Source organism: Chelonoidis abingdonii, chromosome 7, assembly GCF_003597395.2.
Source record: "Chelonoidis abingdonii isolate Lonesome George chromosome 7, CheloAbing_2.0, whole genome shotgun sequence".
NCBI lineage: Eukaryota > Metazoa > Chordata > Testudines > Testudinidae > Chelonoidis > Chelonoidis abingdonii.
Window position 1 is genome coordinate 72,139,095 of NC_133775.1, and position 5,261 is coordinate 72,144,355.

Here is a 5,261-nt window from a genome sequence, read left to right on the forward strand (position 1 = left end):
GAACTGGATTGTTTAAAGTCAGGGGCGGGAATTTTGTATACTCAAGGGTCTTTTTTGTTTTCTCGGCTGTGAGTAAACAGGTTTCCTCCTAACTCCTTCTTATTTCAAATATATACCAAAAGTCTGTGAGTACAAAGAACCCCAAAGCAATTCGGCTAGAGAGCTTTGTGTTGTACGAATAGATGGGGATGCCTGTGTCTTTGTTGTTTTCTCGGCTGTGAATTAACAAGCTTTCTCCTAACTGCATCTTACTCCAAGTGTCTCCTACACATCTGTGAGTACAAAGGAACCCCAAGCAATTGCTATGAGGAGCTTTGGGTTGTATTTACATGTATGTGGATTGGTTGGACTGGTTAATCGGGCTATTCTTTAAATCAGACTGTTTTCTTCATATTTTCTTACAAGCAAGAGCCTGTATTGAGTTTCTAATGCAAGATTATGTTTATATTTCCTTTTTTTATATAAACTTTTCTTTTAAAACTTGTGGAAGTTTCTTTTCCTAGGGAGCAAAGGGAAGGGAAAAGCCAGGCTGTGGCTATTTTCCTATTGCTTTCAGGGAAAGAGCAGGCACGGGGAAGGCAAAGCCAAGCGTGGCATTTTGCATCTCAGTTGTCCTGAGGGTAGAGAAGCTTATCTCTTGGAAGCAGAAAACCGGTTTCTTGATACTCGCAGGCTAGACCAAGGAGGCAAGCCTGGGAAGGAGGAGGGAAGGGATTTTCTCCCCTGCTTTTAGCATCCAAGGCATTTGGAATCTGGGTGTCCACCAAGGGAGGGTTGGGGACACCAAGAGAGAGGAAAGGGGGGATCAGGCTCCATCAATTCCTGATCTGGTGGCAGGAGAATGATCAAGCTGGTATGAGCTTGGGGGAGTTCAGGGGTAAGCCCCAATTTTGGACGCAAAGTCCAGAGTTTGGGACAGACCAGATTGTGGACGCGTCAAGTTCAGGTCTGGGACTGGGAGGCTAATTACCACAGCCTGAAAGTGCCGAACACAGGGGGGAGAGCAGTGTTGACCCTTGGATTGGTTTAAAGCAGGGTGGGCAAACTTTTTGCCCTGAGGGCCACACCTGGGTTTCAGAACTGTATAAGAGGGGCCAGTTGGGGAGGGGGTTGTTGGGCCCAGCTCCCACCTGCTATTGCCTCGGGACTCCTGCCCCATCCAACCCCCCGTGTTCCCCTGACGACGCCCGATACTGGGACCTTTGCCTGCCCCATACAGCCCCCCCATAAACCGCCCATTCTCTGTTTTAGAACCTGTGTCACGTTAGGCCTGACGCACCCGCCAGACTCCACCACCTTCCATCCAACTCCTCCTCTCATTCATAAGGGGCCCCCCCCCTCCCCCCGGAACCCCTGCCCTATCCAACCACCCCTTCTCCCTGTCCCCTGACTGCCCCTGGAACTCCTGTCCCTGACTGCCCCCTGCTGCCCCATCCAACCCCTGCTCCTTCCTGACTGCCCCCCCGGAACCCCTGTCCCCATTAAACCCCCTATTCCCTCCCCAACTACCCCAACCCCTATCCACACCCACACCCCCTGACCACCACCCCGAACTCCTCTGCCCTCTATCAAACCTCCCCTGCTCTGTGCCCCCTTACCATGCTGTCTGGAGCACCAGTGCCGCCCAGCTAGGCCTCGCCACTGCCACCGCTGCCGCCACCACACAGCACAGAGACCGAGTCAGGCTGGGCTCTGCAGCTGTGCTGCCCCAGGAGCTCACAACCCCACCGCCCAGAGCATTGCACCAGCGGCAGAGCAAGCGAGCTGAGGCTGTAGGGGAGGAGGGACAGCAGAGGAGGGGTCAGGGGCTAGCCTTCGGGGTCAGGAGCTCAGGGGCTGGGCAGGACGGTTCCACAGGCCGTAGTTTGCCCACCCCTGGTTTAAAGCAGAAAATGCAGGACTGAGCAAATGCCCGTCCCTGGGGATTTAACTAATACTCACTACTAGTCACTGACCTGTGTAGCTCAGCACTATGGGCCAGATTACACTGGAGCAGCAGGTGAGGGCACAGGGCTAGGGGCTGACACGGCCCCGCTCAGCCAGGGTTCCCAGGCCTTGTAACTGTGTATGGCGCAGGGACAGGCAGAAACAGCACTCAGGCCATGGGTGCTGCATGGAGCGAGTGAGCCATAGCTACTCTTCAAAGCTGGCAAGGAGCCTCCCAGTCCTGGACATGCCTCAGTGACAGGTCCCCTAAAGCTCCCCCAGATTATGGGCTTGGAATGTTTCAGTCCCAGGATGAGAACTGCCCTGCTCCCCAACCCTCTCTCCCAGGGCCAGGCTTACCAATAGCTCCTTTTGCCCAGTGCCCCCCAGGACATCCCCCCTCTGGAACAGACCCAAAATGGCTTTTTCAATTCACTAACAATCCCAAACCAGTTCAGATTCAGCTGGACCTGAACCCAGTGTTTTTCTTCTATTTTTCAGATTTGCCACCAAAACAAAACCCCTGCTCCAGGGTTTATCTGGGTGTCTCTATGTACCATACACCTCTTCTCCAGCCAGGCGCCTGTGAGCCAAACCCCAGACTGCCCCTGTCCCATGAAGCACCCTCAGCCCCATCCCCAGTCAGATCCCTGGGAGCGGGGAAGCTCCTTGTGGGGAGAAGGTGGAGCAAAGGGAAGGGGCAGGGAGGCTTGGGCAATATTGAGTCACAGGAAATTAGGCTAATTGAGGAAGTTTTGTCCAGACTCCTGGCCCAACGAGCCTCCCAGGAACTGGAACCACACCAGGAGCTGAGGCTGCAGCTCTTACCCACCCCGCAATTGGAGGGATGTCCTCTGTGTTGGTCATTCTGCCTCTCTCTCGTAACTGCATTGGCACAGATGTGGCAACCCTCACTTTCCCATGGAGTATCACAGGTATCAGAAGAGAGCCAGAGCCAGTCACCCCAAGGGCCCAGCTCCTGCAGGACTCACGTATGTGTGAGTCCCACACTGTGCCCACCTCTGGGCCAGGGCAGGATGAGGGGCATACCTGGGGCAGAGCTCTAGCTCCAGGCAAGCAGATGTTGTAGCCAAACTAGCTTTGATGGGGAGGGAAGGGTTGCTGGAGGCCCCACTGTACATTTTCCAGATGAGATCCCTCCCAACCAGGCAGAGGCCTGTCCCACCAGCTGGTCCCCAGAGCCATTGGTGTGGGGGATCCAGCTGGATGAGATGGAGAGAGAACAGACGGGTTCTGCCAGGCAGAGGCAGGAGTGGGCCAGGCAGTCAGACAGGGCCATGAGCACCTTGCATGGACATTGGGCATGCAGCTGCCCCAGAGAGACCTGGGGCTGCCCTGGCACCGAGAACTGCAACAGGGAGAGTAGAGACACGGGCACAGAGCCCCCGGCAGAAGTTCGTGCCACCAACAGACACAGGTGTAAAAGTAACACCAAGCAGTATTTCCAGGGTACCCATTCCTGGCTGGCATCCCCTCCCTGTCGGTCTGTGCCCAGGGCTCTGCCTGTGCCCAGCCCAGTGCCCCCCCTGCCAGTCTGTGCCCAGGGCTCCCTTTATGCCCAGTCCAGCGCCTCCTCCCTGCCAGTCTGAACCCAGGGCTCCCTCTGTGCCAAGCTTGACAGCGCCCCCTCCCTGCTAGTCTGTGCCCAGGGCTCCCTCTGTGCCAAGTCCAGCGCACCCTCCTTGCCAGTCTGTACCCAGGGTTCCCTCTGTGTGCAGCCCAGCGCCCTCTCCCTGCTAGTCTGTGCCCACGGCTCCCTCTGTGCCCAGTCCAGCGCCCCCTCCCTGCTAGTCTGTGCCCAGAGCTCCCTCTGTGCCCAGTCCAGCACCCCCTCCCTGCCAGTCTGTGCCCAGGGCTTCCTCTGTGCCCAGTCCAGCGCCCCCTCCCTGCCACTCTGTACCCAGGGTTCCCTCTGTGTGGCAGCCCAGCGCTTGCTAGTCTGTGCCCAGGCTCCCTCTGTGCCCAGTCAGCGCCCCCTCCCTGCCACTCTGTACCCAGGAATTCCCTCTGTGCCAGCCACGCCCCCTCCCTCTAGTCTGTGCCCAGGGCTCCCTCTGTGCCCAGTCCAGTGCCCCCTCTCCTGCGTCTGTGCCCAGGGCCCTCTGGCCCAGTCCAGCGCCCCCTCCCTGCTAGTCTGTGCCCAGGGCTCTTTCTGTGCCCAGGTCAGCCCCCCTCCCTTGCCAGTCTGTACCAGGGTTTCCTCTGTGTGCAGCCAGCGCCCCCTCCTGCTAGTCTGTGCCCAGGGCTTCGTCTGTGCCCAGTTCCAGCGCCCCCTCCCTGCTAGTCTGTGCCCGGGCTCCCTCTGTGCCCAGTCCAGCTCCCCCTCCCTGCAGTCTGTACCCAGGGTTCCCTCTGTGTGCCGCCCAGTGCCCCCTCCCTGCTAGTCTGCGCCCAGGGCTCCCTCTGTGCCGCTTCCAGTCGCCCCCTACCCCTGCCAGTCTGTCCCAGAGCTCCCTCTGTGTGCAGCCCGCGCCCCTCCCCCTTCTAGTCTGTGCCCAGGCTCCCTCTGGTGCCAGTCCCAGCGCCCTCCCTGCCAGTCTGTACCCAGGCTCCTTCTGTGCCCAGTCCATGCGCCCCCTCCACTGCACTCTGTACCAGGCGTTCCTTGTGTGCGCGCCCGTGCCCCCTCCCTGCCCGTTCTGTACCCAGGGCTCCCATTGTGTGCGGCCAGCGTCCCCCCCCTGCATCAGTCTTGCCCAGGCTGTCCTCTTGCCTGTCCAGCGCCCCCTCCCTGCCGTCTGTACAGGGCTCCCTCGTGCCCAGTCCAGGCGCCCCCTCCCGCCAGTCTGTGCCAGAAGCCCCTCTGTCCAGTCCAGCGCCCCATCCTGCCACTCTGTGACATCCCTCTTGTGCGCCAGCCAGCGCCCCGTCCCTGCCTGTCTGTACAGGGTTCCCGTCGTGCAGCATGCCCCTGCACTTGCAGCCCCTGCTCACCCAGCGCCCCTCCCTGCTAGTCTGTGCCCAGCTCCCTCTGTGCCCATGTCCAGCGCCCCCCTCCCTGCTCAGTCTGTGCCGAGAGCTTCCTCTTGTGCCCAGTCCAGCGCCCCTCCCTGCCAGTCTGTGCCCAGGGCTCCCTCTGTGCCCAGTCCAGCGCCCCCTCCCTGCCAGTCTGTACCCAGGGCTTCCTCTGTGCCAAGCTCGGCGGCGCCCCCTCACTGCCGGTCCGGGCCCAGCCCCCGCCTGGGATCACTGCCCTCCCTGCGCCACAGCCTGGAGGCGCTGGCTGAGCCCATAGAGCTGCGCCCGGCGGGTGGGAGGAGCCCGGGCCCGGTGGGGGCGGAGCTGGCAGGCGGGGGCGGATCCCGGCAGTTCCG